Source organism: Hydra vulgaris, chromosome 12 (genome assembly GCF_038396675.1).
Source record: "Hydra vulgaris chromosome 12, alternate assembly HydraT2T_AEP".
Taxonomy (NCBI): domain Eukaryota; kingdom Metazoa; phylum Cnidaria; class Hydrozoa; order Anthoathecata; family Hydridae; genus Hydra; species Hydra vulgaris.
This window is the reverse complement of record NC_088931.1, coordinates 69,786,240-69,803,919: the sequence shown is the minus strand read 5'-3', so window position 1 is coordinate 69,803,919 and position 17,680 is coordinate 69,786,240.

Below are 17,680 nucleotides of genomic sequence, written 5' to 3'. Positions count from 1 at the left end.
CTGAACCTCTGGCACGGTGTTCACTCACCAGTAAGTTGCCATCTGTATGCTTGTATTCTGTCTGAACCTCTGGCGTTGTGTTGGTTCACCTGATAGTTGCTATATGTATGCTTGTGTTCTGTTTAAATGTTCTGTTTAAATGTTTAAATCTGTTTTGATGCAGTGTGAGCTCATTAACTAACTAGGCACTACAACTATTACACTTATGTTCACCCTTATCTCTAGTATTTTGTAGGGTGTAACATTTTTCCTAATGCATTTCCAAAATATCATGCCCAATAATTTAAGGTGCGGTTTGCAGGAAGAAGATCCTTTTAAATACTCCGAGTCAGGTCAGGTTCATGATTATCATGATCACCCTGCTACTGGTATTATGTAACCCAATACCACCTGCACTACCCTTATAGAGTGTGGTTTTTTAGGTAAAGGCTAAGAGAAACGATCTCAGACTTTAAAATTCCTTGTCTTGGGGCCCTTGGCTGAGTAAAAGCTAGAAATGGCATCGACAAAAATACCCATCCTCGACAGATGTTAACTGCATCCAGCTAAAACTGACCCTGCTGACACTAAAGCCTATAACTTCTGCATTTCTCAATCTATTACTCAGATAGTTATCATTTATTGACTTGTTTTCCTGACAACCCTAATCATTTACCTTCACTCCTTGATTTATGTCTTGTCTCTGATCCTAGCTTGTGTTGAGTTTCTGCTTTTTCTCCCATAGGTAGTTCTGACCATTTAATGATCTCTTTAAATTCTTCATCTTGTACTTCGTTCATTTTCAGAGTCACCCTATCATTGCACTAGTTACTACTACCCTAGAACTGACTGGGACTCTTTTTATGATTTTCTTTGTGATGGTTCTTGGCTGATGTCTTTTCCCTCTCAGCTGAAAAATGCACCTCCTATGTAACCTTCTGGATTCAGGAAGGAGTGGATGCTTTTATTCCTTTTTCAGTTCCAAGTTAAGCCCCATTCTACTCAATGGTTTTCACCCTCTTGCTAATTATTATTGCTAGAAATTGATGTAAAAAGGTGCTGTCAGATGCTAAGCTCCATTATTCTCAGTTCACTAAGTCTCGTATCTTATCTCAGAATTTAGCCTCTAAAGACTTTTAGAAAATCTTCAATAGCATTGTTAACATAGGAAGGTCTAACATCCCATCTCTCATTCATCAGACTGATCTTATTACCTCTCCCAAGGATAAGGCTGAACTGCTTACAAGAAACTTTTCTTTTAATTCGACTCTCAAATCTTATGGCCATACTCTTCCTTCCATTTCAATTAAACAGGTTAACCACATTTAAATCACACATTCAAAGTCATATCCTGATTAAACTTTTCTACGGCTTTTGGTCCAGACAACATTCCACAGTCTTACAAAATTGTTCTCCTAGATTCTCTCCAATTTTCTCTAAACTATTTAATAAGTGCTTATCTGAGTCTCGCTTTCATGCGTGCTGGACAATGGCATTTGTTGTTCCTATTTTCAAAAACTCTGGTGACTTAACTTGCTGTCAGACAATCAATACTTTTTTCGATCCTTTCACTTTTCTGCCGACTTACTAACTGTTGTGGCTGAAAGATTTTATTGTGCATTAGATGGAGACGGAGAGCTTAGGGCTATTGCTCTTGACGTATATAGCGATTTTGTGTTATAGAGTTGGTTAACTAGTTTCCTGCTTCTTTTCTTTGCCTTTATTTGTTGTTCTATAGTGTATTTTGGAGTCTTTTCACGTTTTCTATATTTAATATTCTTTTTTTTTTAACTGACGACCAATTGTCGATTGATTTACACCGAATTTAATACCTATTTTTCTCTGACTGACCCCTTTTCGATTGTTGACAAATCTCGTTAATTTGGCTTTCTTTTCTCTAGTCCAGGATGTCAGACGACCAGGGTGCTTTCTATCAGAAAACGATTAAACAGTTTCAAGTCATTTTAGGTTATCATATATTGTACTTCGAGCAAATCTTTCCTTTTCAAAATGATTTACGATTTTTTTTTTTCTTAATATTAGGTTTATTTACAAAAAACATTTTTAGTCGCTTTCGAAAAGATTCTCGTTCAGCTGCGTTTAACCTCATTTTACCACAAAAACTGATTATTATGCTCAAATAATAATCAGATTTTGTGATAAAATTAAAGATAAGCCACAAAAACTAATTATTATGCTCAAATAATGAAATTAAGATTTGTCTGATAACTTCCGCATCACCCGTTAGATATATGTATTTATATATATATATATATATATATATATATATATATATATATATATATATATATATATATATATATATATATATATATATATATATATATATATATATATATATATGTATGTATTCATTGTTTTTAATGTTATATTATTACTTTAGCAAAGTATTAAGTCGTTCGGGTATTTTTATTTCATGCTTTAATGCGATTGAGCAGTTGCAAATCGAAGGACAGGTTGATATATTTCAGGTGGTGCGACGAGCTCAATTATCACACCCTAGTTTTATTCAGACTTTGGTAAGTCTGTGTAATTTAATAAGATAATTTTTTTTAACTTTTTAGAAATAATTTAGCTTTTTTTATTTTTAAAAATAATTTACACTCAAAAAATGTCTTTTTTAGCCTCAATATGAGTTTGTTTACAAGTTGATGAAGCATTATTTGGAAACATTTTCCGACTATTCAAATTTTACATGAACTATTCAGAAAGAAAACTATTCAGAAAGAAAAAATTCTAAATGTTTTTTTATTCAAAAAGCAGTTGTTTTGTTTTTTAGTTTTTTTAAATTTTTATTAGATTTTTAGTTTTTTAAATTTTTATTGATTTTTTTTAGTTTTTTAGATTTTTAATGCTTTTTTTAGTTTTTTGGAGTTTTTTATGCTTTTAAAAGTATAGTTATTTTACTGTTAATTTTTATGCATTTTTTTTTTTATTAAAAATACTTTTTAAGAATTTAAGAAAAATATATTTTCATAAATGTTACAGTTGATTATAATAAATATCTATATAAATTGTTATATATATTATATTTTTTTAAAGATAAAAAAAACTGTTGATATGTTCTTATTTTATTATTGTTTTAATAAATATTTTTTTCATGATGTAAGATTAAGTATTTTTTAATTAGAATTTTCATATAAAAAATAAATTTTTAATAAAGTTAAATTACATGATGTCTATTTATTTTAAATCTAAATTGCATTTTAAAACTGTAACACAACCTTTCTCATATTTGATATTAAATAAGAAGTTTAATTCACGCGACTTTTTATTGCAGAAAAACAAAATCGTTTGTAAATTGGTGGTAGCACACCATTAAAAGTAAAGAAAAAAATTTTTTTACATTTATTTAACCAAAAATTCGAAATCTGTGATGATTATCAACACAGATTTTGAATTTTTGATTTTATTGATTTGATTTAATTAAATTAAAAAAACTTCACATGTTAAAACTTGTTTAGAATGTATCGGTATTAAATATTATGATTTTTTCCTCTAACAACGCTTTGTTTATTCCGTTTTTATACACTTCACCAACAAGTTAAACCATAAAAGAGCCATAAAAAAGTGTTAATTAGTTTAATATGATGCCTTTATTGACGTTTATTGAAGCAAGAAGCAAATTCTTGCTTCAAGCTGCATTCAAACTTATTTTTTTATTCTATAGTATATCTTTTATTTTTTTTAAATAAAAATATGGGTGGATCTATGAGAAAACAGTTATCAAACAGAATATATAATAATAAAAAGTAATATTTCGTGGAAACAGATATACAAAAATTCCTTCCTCAGAAAGGAAAACTTTATCCTTTGTTGAATCTGCTACACATTCTAATTCTTCAAAAAAATTAAATGCAGCTGATAGAGATTTTCAAAGTACATATTTTAGCTATGTTATGAAATTTAGTCTGTTGAAAAACGTAATAAGATTACTGGAAATGCCTAAATTTGTGTGAAGATAATGTTTATTTAATGTTTGATTCCTCAAAATAAGTATGGTTTAAGAATTGGTTTAAAAATATTTTGTAACAGTTGCAATTAGAAAACTGAGTTTTTTTCATCTGCTACATTTTGTAAAAAAAATTTAATCGAACAATAAGAGCTTAGTAAAAGCAAATGTAGTGAATGAAAACCATTTGATATTAACACCCGTGTCATTGTGGCTTTTCGTGAAATGGGTAAAAGCTCATCGTCATTAGAAAAATTTTGTGGAATAATATGACACCACCTATGAACATAAAAAGCTACAATAAAACTTTACGTAATCTGTTAAATGTTTATCAAAATTTAGTTGACCAGAACATGAAATATGCTGATGATGATTTAATCCCTGGAGGTGAAACATCAAGAGGCATTTTGTGTAGCTGCGATGGTTCGTGGCAAAAACGTGGTTTTACTTCGAAAAACGGAGTTGTTTCTGCAATTTCAGTTGAAAGTGGTAAATCTATAGACTTTCAAATAGAAACAAAAACATGTAAATTATGTTCAATATGAAAGTTAAAAAAATACGCGTATCCAGTTGAATATGAAAAGTTCCAGTCATCACATTACCATCGGAAATTATCATTGGAAATGATATTCTTTTAGAAAAGTGTTTGCACGGTAAAAGAGACGTTATTTGATAAGCTTGTAATAACAGTAGGTTGCAATCTACATAACTTTTGTCTTATAAATGACTCTAAGCGCATTTCTAAAACAGAAAAAAAATGCACAAGTATAGTGAAATTACAACGCAAGAAACTAAGAGATATGCAAAAGGGTTTTTGTGATCAAAACGAAACGTTAGAAGGTGCAGTTTATGAAAGTGTGGAGCTTTGAAAAAAATTTTTTTTTTAAATTTTAAACTGAGTTTTTTTCAAAATCATGATTTTTAGCCTAGCAAAGAAGAAAACTTTTAATGTATGTTGTAATTGCGTAAGTAAAGTATCACAAGCCAAAATTTCAGTTCAAATTTATTTATGGTTGCTGAAAAAACTCTGTCGCTAGTTATTCATTTTTAGGCTTTGTCTATCAATAATTATGCGCATAATTGAATTTTTTGATGTTTAAAATTTTTACTTTTATTTTAATCATATAATATAATGTATTAACATCTTAGATATTATGTTATAACATATTACTCTTTATGTTATAACAGATTACATATTATTTTATAACATATTACTTATTATGTTATAACATATTACATATTATGTTATGCACTATTAAAAATTGAAAAAAAAGTTGATGTGAAAATGGAATAATTTTTTTTTTAATTGTATACGACAACCTTAACAATTTCATTGAGAAACAACCAAAATGATTTTATGAAGGTGTTGACGAATTAAAACCAACCTTTTTAGAAAAGAATATCATATTAATAAATAATTTTTATTTATGTGCTGACGACATTTTGTTTTTTGAAAAGTTTTTTACTTATAAATTATAAAATTTCGTTTTAACGTGGGTTTTTTCTTTTTTCTGTAGGTGATTTGTAGAATTGCCCCCAGTCACTTTGCTTCCAACATTTAAGTTTTTTATATATAGGATGATATAGATAAAGGATGGTTTAGGTTGATATATCTAGCTATTATCCCGTATCTAGTTAGGTTAATATATCTATCAATATAAGTTTCTTTTTGACGACATTCAAAGAAGGTTTAAACTAGTCGGTTTTTTTTCCAATTTTATTTTAAAAAGTTTTTTTTCATTCACTGATAAGTAATATATAGGATGATATAGATAAAGGATGGTTTAGGTTATATATAGGATGATATAGATAAAGGATGGTTTAGGTTGATATATCTAGCTATTATCCCGTATCTAGTTAGGTTAATATATCTATCAATATACGTTTCTTTTTGACGACATTTAAAGAAAGTTTAAACTAGTCGGTTTTTTTTCCAATTTTATTTTAAAAAGTTTTTTTTCGTTCACTGATAAGTAAGTTTAAACTAGTCGGTTTTTTTTCCAATTTTATTTTAAAAAGTTTTTTTTCATTCACTGATAAGTATTTCAACACTGACAATTACATCAACAGTATACTTATCAGTATGTTTTGTTATTTTGTAAATTACGCTGTAAGTTACACATATAACATCATGTATATTATTTAAAAAATAGTTTTTATGGTTTTATAAATAACTAAGTTTATTAAATTTAGGAAATTAGTAATTTATTGGTGTTAATTGATGTATGATGTTAAGTTTAAATTAAATTTTTAATTTTTTATTGGCATCTTTTCTAAAAAGTTAAATATATATTTAGATAAATCCTAATAAAGAAGTTTATGATTGGTATTTAACATTAAAAGATTACATCAACAGTTCTGTATACTGTAGGTTTTGTGTGGACTTTATTGCTCAGTTGCTTTGCTGTAAATAATATTTAGTCTTAAAGATAACTAGATAAATTTGCATCAAAAAGTTAAAAAAGCAATCGAAAAATAAAAAGATTTGCGTTAGGCTTTTATTGAACTTGCGACAACTTTTCTTTACAATTCATTACCTAGTTTTAAAATTTGTAAAGTAATAATCCGAATCAGCAAAAACTCATTGCTCATAAAAAAAAGGAAATTTAAATTAATGCATTAAAAAATGCGTAAAGTAATCAAATTAGGTCCGTTATTAATGATGGACTTAAGATTCGATAATTTTACGCATTTGAAAAGTATTTAAAAAGATTTTTTTACGCGAAAAAAGTTTAGATATGCCTGAAATAAATTTAGAAACATAATATGCTTAGTAACGTAGAACATGTTAATAGTATATAAGTAATTTAGTAGAATAGTAGTATTGTATGCATAGTTGCCTGATAACCTAATATATAAACAATAATAATATAATAAATACTAAATAAAATATTTTCAAATTGTTTATACTAATGTACTTTTATTGTCTTTTTGAATGAATTTACAAATGTTTTTAACTTAAGATTTCAACAATGTTTGTGTTTTGATGTACAATTGATGTGTTTAATAACTTATAAATTATTTGAATTGAACACTTCAGCAACTCTTTTGCTTCTTTCCTTATGTTTGTTGCTGTAATGCAAAACTCCAAACCTGTTTATTACACTTTTCATCTTGGAATGGCAAGATTCAGATGTCTGCTCGTTAATCTGCCCAAGGGAATGGCCACTCGAATTAACAAATGTTTCCCGATGTGCGGTGACAGCATATACTTTCCAGGTAACCGTGAGCTGTTTATCTAAAAACTAAAAGATTTTACTATAAATATGTTTATCAACAACTTGGTTTCAAATACAAAGGTTAAAGAATACAGCAATTACCTCTCTGCAATAGTCTTGCGCATCTTTATTACTTTGTGTATAACTTTCAATTAAAATTGAATAGTTTGGGCCAAGTTTATAGCCAAAGACATCATGAACAATCTTATTAAACTTTCTCATTGTTTTCAAGAGAGGATACAGTTTAACAAGCATTGTCAATTCAAGTTTGTCGCAACTTTTAAGTATCTCTCTACACGTGTTTCCTTCAAATGTTCCTCCATGGTAAACTTTTCGAAGGCATCTAATGCTCTTGATCCAATCTATAAATCCAGACTAAAGCTGCATTATAAATTCTGCCACGTGGTTAATAAATTCTATCAGAAGGTGAAGTTCTGGTAATGTAACTTCTTTTATTATACTTAGGGATTTGTCTTCTATCTTGAACAGACAAGGATTAATGACATTCTAAATATATGGAAATAATAACTTTTTATCCTTTTAAAAACTATTAACTTGTGATTAATGATATATTTTGAAAATATTTTCAATATACTTATTTATTTATGCCTTGTATTCCTTCATTTTTTTCACCGGAGATTCTGCAGACGAATACAGTTCATAGTAATTATTGAAACTGATTGAAATTTTCTTGAAAAATATTGAAATGTTTTTAACTCTCCAGAAAATAGTTCAGAAGAACCTTCACGCCATGCACAGGCATACTTTCCTCCATGAGCCTACAATTTAATGTAATAATTCCGTTTATAAATATATTGTTCGGTAAAAAAAAAAACCTTTTCCTAATATAGTGTTTATCTTATATGCCTTATTATCTCAAAATTATTTAAAAACAACATACCAAAAATCGTAGCAATATCTTGACTAAAATCATGTTAGAAGCCAATGAGTACTTGCATTTATGCAACTTCAATCTTTCCACAATCCTTTTCATGTTAGAATGATTCTCACTCACCCTTCATAGTAAGCTAAAACAAGTGAAGTATTTGCCCCTGAGTATGATCCTATGGAGCTGCTATCTTCTGCCCTGTCCTTGGTTGGACCAAACAGATCTAATATTACTTTTAATGATCCTCCATCTATAAATATATATCTATATACATACACACATAGATATTTGTATATAAGTATGTAAAAATAATATTTTTAAAAATATGTTTTCAAAAAGATGATTATCAAAGCATAAATACCTGAATCCATTCCATAATAGTTCAAAAGTAGTTTACTTTTTTCATGCAGGGCTTTCTCCATGTTTGATTCAAACTTTACACCACTTGTCCTTAAAGTTTTTAACATTTCATTAGATTTTAACTGAATCGTAAGGTATTTACCAAAGCTTCTATCTCATTGAAAAGAATCTTTCTCTGATCTCTTTCTGGAGTACCCATTGTTATTTTAACTGTTTATTGACAACTGTTTATTTTAAGAATAATAGTTTATCATAAGGATAAACTGTTTATTTTATAAATAAATATCATAGCTATTTTTAATTAACAATATTTTACCAGTTCTGAGAATGGTTTGAGATCCTAGACTTTGCTCTTGATCAGAACAAATTTCTTTGAGAAGGGGAAAAAGCCACCTTTTCCTTTACTCTTTTGAAAATTTTAGAAATACTGTCAGAAAGATTTGTGCTAACCTAAAAAGGTGAAAATTTGTGGGATTTACCTTTAGCAATTTCACAGAAGCATATTTGGCAAAGTTTCAGTGTTGAGCTAGTTCCCCTTTTTAGAGTTTTACTTAATAATCTATTTCTTCCTTGACTGCATATACTACATAATATCAAGCAGTCTTTAGAGGTTTTCAAGCTAGACAAATCAGCAATTTTCCATTTTAGAATTAATATTTTATAGTAAGCTTTAATATTTTAGAGTAACTGTGTCTGCAATAATTTTACCAACCTTACAGAGATATAAGTTTTTCTTACAAACTGGGCATAATCCCGTAGGTTAGAAAAATACTTTCAGTGAAAAGTCAGGCTTATAGAAAACTTGAACAAGATCTTTCAAATTTTTATCAACTGGAATGCATTTGTTGTTCTTTTCAAGGCAGCAACAGCAGATGATCTTATGAAAATGTACATGATCTTTTTCAAAATGATATTCTCTACTCTCCTTTGAGAGCAGAGGAGCCATAGATTTAATATATTATGTATCTATAATAGTATATGCGTATCTAAATTATAATATAGGTATAGATATCTATAAAAAAATAAAAATAAAAAAGCATAGTCAAAAATAAATATTTTTATTACAAAGCGTTTTGTTGACCAACTTTGATTATTCTAATGATGTTGATGTATAAATATTAGATTAAAGTCCTTAAAAAGTTGGTATATAATATTTTTTTTAAATAAAGTTAAACTTTCCGTCAGTTTTATTTAGTTTTTTTAAATACGAAAAAAATGACTTTTTAGCCGATTGTCAATTTTCTAAAAATGTGATACCTCCCAGGTTTTTCTAAATATGAAAATGAACTGTCAAGATGCCCTACTTACTATAATTATTAACATTTTTAGGGTGCTCAGATAGTAAACTTAAAACTTAAGTTTCTGAGCTGTGCAAATTAGAGTAAAAAAAAAACTGGTAATATTAGAAATTTAAATAAAAAAGTAAAACACCATGGTGTTCAGTTGGAAATAAAAACAAACAAAAATTAATCTTTAAAAAAAAAGAAACAAAATGTAAAATATCACAATTAAAAAAAATATATATTTATTAGTTTAAATTTTCAAGATCAAAGATGAAAGCATTTTTGAACTAATAAAAGATAAAATGTTACAAAAGTAATTTTAAAATTTACTAAATTAAAATTTTCATTCTTATATGATGTTTCATTCTTACATGATGAAAATTTAATAGCTTTTGAAGATTGTAGATGCTGAGATGACATTCAAAAAACCATCACGAAACATCTGGAATGTTTGTATGAATAGTGTCAACAAAGTCATAAACATAGTACAGGGTGCCCTAATTAAAATTTTCTAAAACAAAATATTATTGTTGGATGGAAAATTTAGAAATGTTTAGGAAAAATACATACAGTTGCGAAAAATAAAATAGCACACTAAGCGTATTTTCTTTTTTGTTAAGAAAACACTATGCAAAATAAAATTAATTTATAGCTTTGCTGTTTAAAATTTTGGCTAACATGTTTCCTTTCTAAAACAAATCATTTTGGGAAAAAAACTGCTTGGTGTTGCTCGATTTTAATCAAAAATGCCAATTCTGACCGAAAAATAAAATAGCACCACACTCTCTTTTGTTGTAAAATACTCTGAGGTTGTAGTGTAATGATATGGGCATGCTTTTCTTATTACGGAGTAGGGCCCATTCATCACATTACTACTATTATGGACCAACACGTTTATGTTGATATATTGGATAAAGTGATGTTACCGTGTGCAGACTATGAAATGCCGTTGTCCTGGGTGTTACAATAGGACAATGACCCAAAGCACACTAGCAAGAAGGCGAAGAATTGGTTTGAGGAGCATAAAGTGAACGTTATGGAGTGGCCAGCACAGTCACCAGATCTTTACCCAATCGAGAATTTGTGGGCTGACGTAAATGAGGTGGTTGCTGCTGCCAAACCCACCACGAAGGAGTCACTTTGGAACGTAGTTAAGGAGACATGGAGCGAAATTCCGCTAAAGCGATGTCAGGACTTGGTTAACTCGATGCCAAGATGTTGTGTAGCCGTCATTGTCAATAAAGGTCACGCTACAAAATACTAATATGTTAAGAAATAACTAATATTTATTGTAAAATGTTTAAAAAAATTGATCTCATAATATTTCCTTATTTTAAAGTACACATTAAAGCTGTGGTTTCTCTTATTTTTTTCGCGTTTTATTTGATTTTTTTTGAATTTTTGTTTCATAAATGAATACTATATATTAAAACTTGTATATTTTGTTTTTTATAAAAATTATAAGCCATTTTACTTCTAAATATGTATTTAAAAGATTTTCAAACTATTAAAAATAGTTAAAAATTCTAATTTCAACCAATTTTTGGTGGTGGTGCTATTTTATTTTCGCAGCTGTAATTATTATGAGAAAAGTAAGGGGTTTAATGTATGCAGCTTTTGAAATGTTTACCATCAGATACAACTAAGCAACAAAGTCTATCAAGAAAATTATCAAACTCTTTTGGGAGCATTTCATTTGAAATCAAAGATGTTCTATAATTGCACTTTTCAGGTCATCCAGTGTTCTTGGTGAGTTCTTATAGATTTTATCTTTAAGAAATCCCCATTAGAAGAAATAACACGGTTTCATGTCTGGTGAATAAGGAGGCCATTCGATTAGGTTGTATACAATTTTAGCTTAAAAATTATATTGTTATTTGAATTAAAAAAATTTTAAAAATCACAAAATGATAAACCGTAATGTTCTTTTGTTAAAATACAATAAAAAGCATGCCTGAAATCAAAGTAGTTTTATTTGGACCATCCTGTATCAAAAAAAAGAGCAAAAACAGGCATATCTGGACTGCTGTAAATTGTCGGTTAATGTAAAATGCTTCAATTTTAAGTCAGTTTCAAATTTTTAAAGGTGTGCTTAAAAATAGTTTGACAAATAAAATACTCTAATGTTTCCAAAGCGATGGTAGAAAACTCTCAAGTTACAACTAAAAATGAAAAAACATCTTTTGGTTTGTCATAAGTGGTTGGTGGGTATGCAGTTACTATCTTGCAAAACTTTACAAATATAATAGATAATGTTTTAAACTGGGGTGTCTGATTTAATACTGTAGTAAATACCTTATTTGTAAACTTCCTTAGTTCTTTTTGGCCGTTTATAATTTTTTCATTAATTAAGTTTTCTTGAGTAAAATTCAATACTTTTTGTAAATCTTGTATAAAAATTCAATACTTATTTAGTCAATTCAATAATTTTTTGTAAATCAATATATTGCTGCAAGCCTTGTTGCTTTTTTACGACTTTCGAAATCGGTTTGTTATACTTTATATTGAAGAAAAAAATTGTCCATTTAGCATTTTGAATTGAAGCATTTGTGAAAATAACCTAAAAAGCGAAATTTCTTGCGCCTTGAACTTTTTCTCCATTATAATTTCAAATTGTTTTTTGCTCGGCATTTAATTATTCATGTGTTAAATATGTTAAGATGGTTGCATACAATTAACCAATTAACAATTAAATTTTTTTAATTTTTAACTTTTTTTTTTGTCTTTGTAAAAATACACTTATGTAAAAAATACGTCCGTTCGCAATGAAAACCACAGCCTAACAATTTACCGCGTAAGCAATAGTTTTAAATCGGAGATTTTGGATATCAAACGGTCTCTCATTCGGAAAAACTCTTTTTGTTTTGAAAAGCTTAAAAATTAAACTTTTAAAAAACTAAAATGCTTTTTAAAATCAAATAACAATAAACAAAAGATAAATGTAAACTTTTTATAGATTGCTGTTTGGAAATAGTTTAGACCTCTATGTCATGGTAATATTTGTTGACATTTATCTAAATACTGTTTATGTATACATTTCAACGTACATTTTTATATAAGGTTACGCCAAAAAAGTTTACTGTAGTTTCTCTTTTATTGTTAGAGTTTTTAATTATTAAATTTGGCAGTTTATTGGGAATAATTTTTTGATTTATTCACTATATTGTATAAAATAAATTTGTTTTTATCCATATTTAGAGAAGGTTTATTACTTCCATTTCCGAGCTTCTTTTCCATTGTCTTTATAACATGCTTTGACCTATACCATACTTTTCCATATTCTTTTCAAAAAAAGTTGTTATTTATTAAAAACAAATCGTTATTAACAAGTTTTTGTTAATAACAACAACAGCAACAACAAAAAACATTGTTTAGGAATATTTATAATTAGTGCGTACGCACTTTTATGTTGATCAACTCCTCCCCCCCTTCGATTTTGTACACGTACTTATGGACAATCCCTTAGTAGGTAAATTTTTCCGATATAAAATGATAATCTTAAGAATTTTTTTTTATTAATGAGTATTTCAGTGGGACATATATGGTCATGTACATTTATCGGAGTTGTACATTGACCATATATGTACTCTCTTTAATGGGATGGTGTAGTCCTTTTGTGGCTATTGTTCTTACAGCATTAAAACCAAACTAAATCAGAATGAACATTATACTGTATTCGTAAATGTAAATTTCATGTGGGCTACATATGGAAAACATATGTAAGCCATATTCTTTAATTTATAAAGGAGAGTGGTAAAAAAAGCCATCATATTATGATGGCTTTTTTGCGGTCCATATCGTTATTATGCTTATACCACTAAAAAGCACACTAAATAAGAAAAAAACACCGCACAATATTTTTTCTTGAAATTTCACATGGGCTACCTCTGTAGCCCACGTGAAAGTAATGGCATCGGTGTGCCACATGTGTGGTTTTGATGCTAATACAGCGCAAAATTAAACGAAAAATATACGATCGTCACATTATTTTTTACGGAAAAGTTTACCGTTTTTTTTTAACTTTTATTAGGTGCCCCAAAAAGACTTAACCGTCTTGTCACAGAGCACCGCGGAAGAGCAATTAACAAACTAGGAGGTTCATGCCTCCTTCCTTATTGATGGTGCGAAATATACAAAGAGCTTGCTTCGAACCTTAAATCTCTTGTTTTCACCACTGCGCAACGGCCGCTATAAACGCTATTAACATAAACAAGTTGTTGAGCTTATCTATATAAGCAGATATGCAGAATGCAGTTGCAAAACTACATATCAGTTAAAAACTTAAAGAGCAAAATATTACAATTTTTGTATTTCTTTAGGATTTTATTGACAAATAAACATATACATTAAAAAACTTTCATAACTTATTTGTTCAGTATTCGTTCTACACACCACCGCAATCTTATAAATTATGTAATAAAACGATGATGACCTCATTAACGTTTTTATTGTAGTATTTTTACAGTGCCTTCGAACAACAGCTAAAAACTAAACTTTTATGTGTATTCATAAGTGATATTCAACAAAGTGACTTCCAGTATGTAGAAACATTATAACAGAAAAAGAAAACTTATGTATCTTCCGTAACAAGTGGAGAAAGGGGTATAACAAATACAGTTGTTTTACTATGAATGTGACTGAAAATGAATGATAACATATTCAACAAATAATTTTAAGAAAACAAAAATGAAAATAGAGCTCATAGATCATGCTCCCACTAGAAAAAGTGGAGGTTTCTCTAAAAATGGTTGAATTGAATATATAATACAATTAGCAAACTAAAAAAAAAAAAGCAGATTATAAAAGTGCATTAGGAAAGGGAGAAGAAAAAGTAAAAAAGTTCATTGTTTAAGACCGGGAATGCCATGTTTGTAATTGATTATGGAGTAAGGCTGGAAAGGTTCGAAATGTACAACTTGGGCTTATTCAGATTGTTAATTGTTTCAAAATACTCGTGAAGCTATATGTGAATGATATGACTATGTTAGTTCTAATTGTCAGGTTGGTATTTTTTCACTTAATTAATGTTATTTTTTCAAACAAATTTAAAGTATTCGTTTAACCAAGTGGTCTGGGTAATATGAGCACTTTTCCTACTATTTTAAAACTTTTGTGTTTTTTAAAAAAGATTTCGGGTGCCAAATATCTAAGTGGATCATGAGTAGAGATCCCTAAAAACTGTTTATTCGCAAAAATTTTGGATCCAGCTTAATTATTTTTGAAAATATTCCAATTTTTGCTTAAGGTGCTTATATTACCCTAATCTACCCTATATGTTTTTTTAAGGAGATAGTAAAAATAATTAAAAAAAGCAATTGCCGCACAGTGGAGCCAAAATGCTTCGAAACTAGACATTTGACGAAAATGAATAAAAGCGTTGTGAAACATTTTTTGGTGGTAATATACAAAAGAGTCTGTGGTCCATCTTATCCATGTGTTTTTTTAGAGTAGAGCTGGCCTTTAACCCTGTAAAACCCATAATCTAGCTCAACTTTTTTGTTTAAAAAATAACTCGCGCAAGCGAGTTAATAGTACTATTTTGTATTTATAGTGTTAAAGCTGTTTGTTTAAAAGAACCAAATTTTTTTCAGGAATTCTTCAATTTTAGGTTTGCCGCTATCTTTTGCTAATAAAAAAAATAATTTTAAAGTGCCTAAAATATACATTATAAGGTATTTTTAAAAAGTGCATTTAAAATATATATATTTTTTTTTTTAAATTCACCTTTTGAATATGTCCTCACTTAGATAAAATTTCAAATTTTTTTTAATGAAATTGGGGTGATTACAGATTGTAAAACTTTTTTTTGTTGCACTTGTTGAGCCCATTTGAGTGAATTAATGGAAATGTGTCAATTACATCAGTAGAAGCCAGGTAACGAAACCAGGTCATGAACGCTTGAATGATGTTCTTTTTTTTTTTGATTTGTTTTAAGCAAATTTAAGCGAATAAAACTTATAGAGTTTTTTAGTAACTTTTTTGAGCGTCGTTTTTAAATTAAACCCGAATTACTGTAATTTATTTTAGTGAATTGATTAGAATACGTTTTAATAATATTTATCTATGCAAGCTTTTGATTTATTACTTTTTTACGTTGTCACTTACCGGTTTTTTTACTCGAAATTACTCGAAAATACATAAAAATCGTCTGACTTTAATCGAAATTACTCGAAAATACATTAAAAACGTCTGACAAATGTAAATAAATGTTTAAAAAACTTTGGAGAAACTTTTCCTAAGTCTAACAAGTACCCTTAAAATAATTATTTAACTTAAAAATCCAAAACAAAAAAAAATTAATTTTGTTCAGTTTTAAAGCCATTCTGCACCCTGTGAGCCGTGGTGCAATGGAAGCACATTTGCCAGAAAAAAAAATCCGTGGATCTAACCCCACCTCTGGGCAAGTTTTACGACATCGTTTAGGAAGGAAGTAAACTGAAGACCAGATTTTTAGTATAATGGCATTATGGCATTATAAAAAGGAGGAGATGCAAATCGCAGAACTGTTTAAAATTTAAACTTAAACATATATATATTATTAAATATACATATAAAAGATTAATATTTTAAAGTCTAACGAGCTGTATGTCAAACTTTGTGTTTATTACATTCAAATTAGTAAAAACTTTCATAATATATCGAAAAAACAGATTTTAAACTTAAAGAAACTAATTTTTTTTTGCCCTTTGATATATTTGCAGACATACGACTGGTTAGAAATTAAATACACAACTTAAAACTCGTTTAGAAATGTTTTACCTTAGTATAGCATCAACGTCATTTTATATCAAAAAATAATACCTTAACAATGAAGCAAAATTTTATACCGAAACTTAAGTGATTTAAAAAAATTTTAACTTCATTTAATTTAAATAGACAAAGGGCTGAAAACAAAAAAAATCGTTTTTTTATTTTTTAGTTGTGCTAAAACAATTCATTAAAACATACCCTTTTTATTAAATCGCAAAATATGTGTATTTTTCAGAATGTGCATTAACGGCGTTGAGTATGTAGGCTGGGTGAATAAAAAAAGCAATTTCTTTTACTCAGTAATTGCCCAGCTTTACGTGAACAAAAACTGAGCGATTTTAATCTTATTTTTATTCACATAAAGCTGAACAAATACTCCAAAAGCGCTGAATAAAAGCAACACACGGGTTTATATAGTCTCAGGTCCGTTCCGTAAATTATCACAAAATCGTTTAGTAAGATAAATATTTCGATCTTAAATTAGTGATGTTTGGTTAGGAAAGATATTTAGCGTTAAAAAAAATTTATATCAAAGATTTTATATCAAAGCAATATCAATATGTCATATTCTTATATCAAAGTAATATCAATATATCGTATGTTTTTTCAAATTCTTTCTCAAATCTTCTCAAATTCTAGAAGTTTACTTTTCTTAACAATATTGAGATAACTTGCAAAACGGAACAGAGACTACAAATCCGTGTATTGTTTTTTTTATTTACCCGGCTTTATACCTTCTTTATGCTCCGGCCATTTATAATACGAGGGATCTGTGAAAAAAGTGCTTAAGCCACAATAACTTCAATTTCTGTAAATTAGAAAAAACCCTAAGGATCTTTTGAAAAATAACAGGAAAAAGTATGATTATTAGAAGGATAGTATTTATTAAAGCGAGACGAAAAAATACATTGCTATACTGTCCACGATTTCAGATTATTACATCAAGCAACAAAAACCTACCATTTTCTGAATGTGTTTGCTTCATTTTGAATAAACGTGATGATCCTTTTTTTTATCAATTTTATCCAGTATGTTTTAAGCCATGAAACTTTTTTTGTCATTTACTAATTTTATTCCATTTGTTACCCCCATTTGCCAATGGTTTTGTACAGAAAAATTCATGGGTCTCTATTTTTCTTACAATAAATATAGGAGCCCTCAATATTAGGAGCCCTCATCTTTATTTTTAATTAGGTCTATCCAATAATCCAGAACAAACATTTGGTTC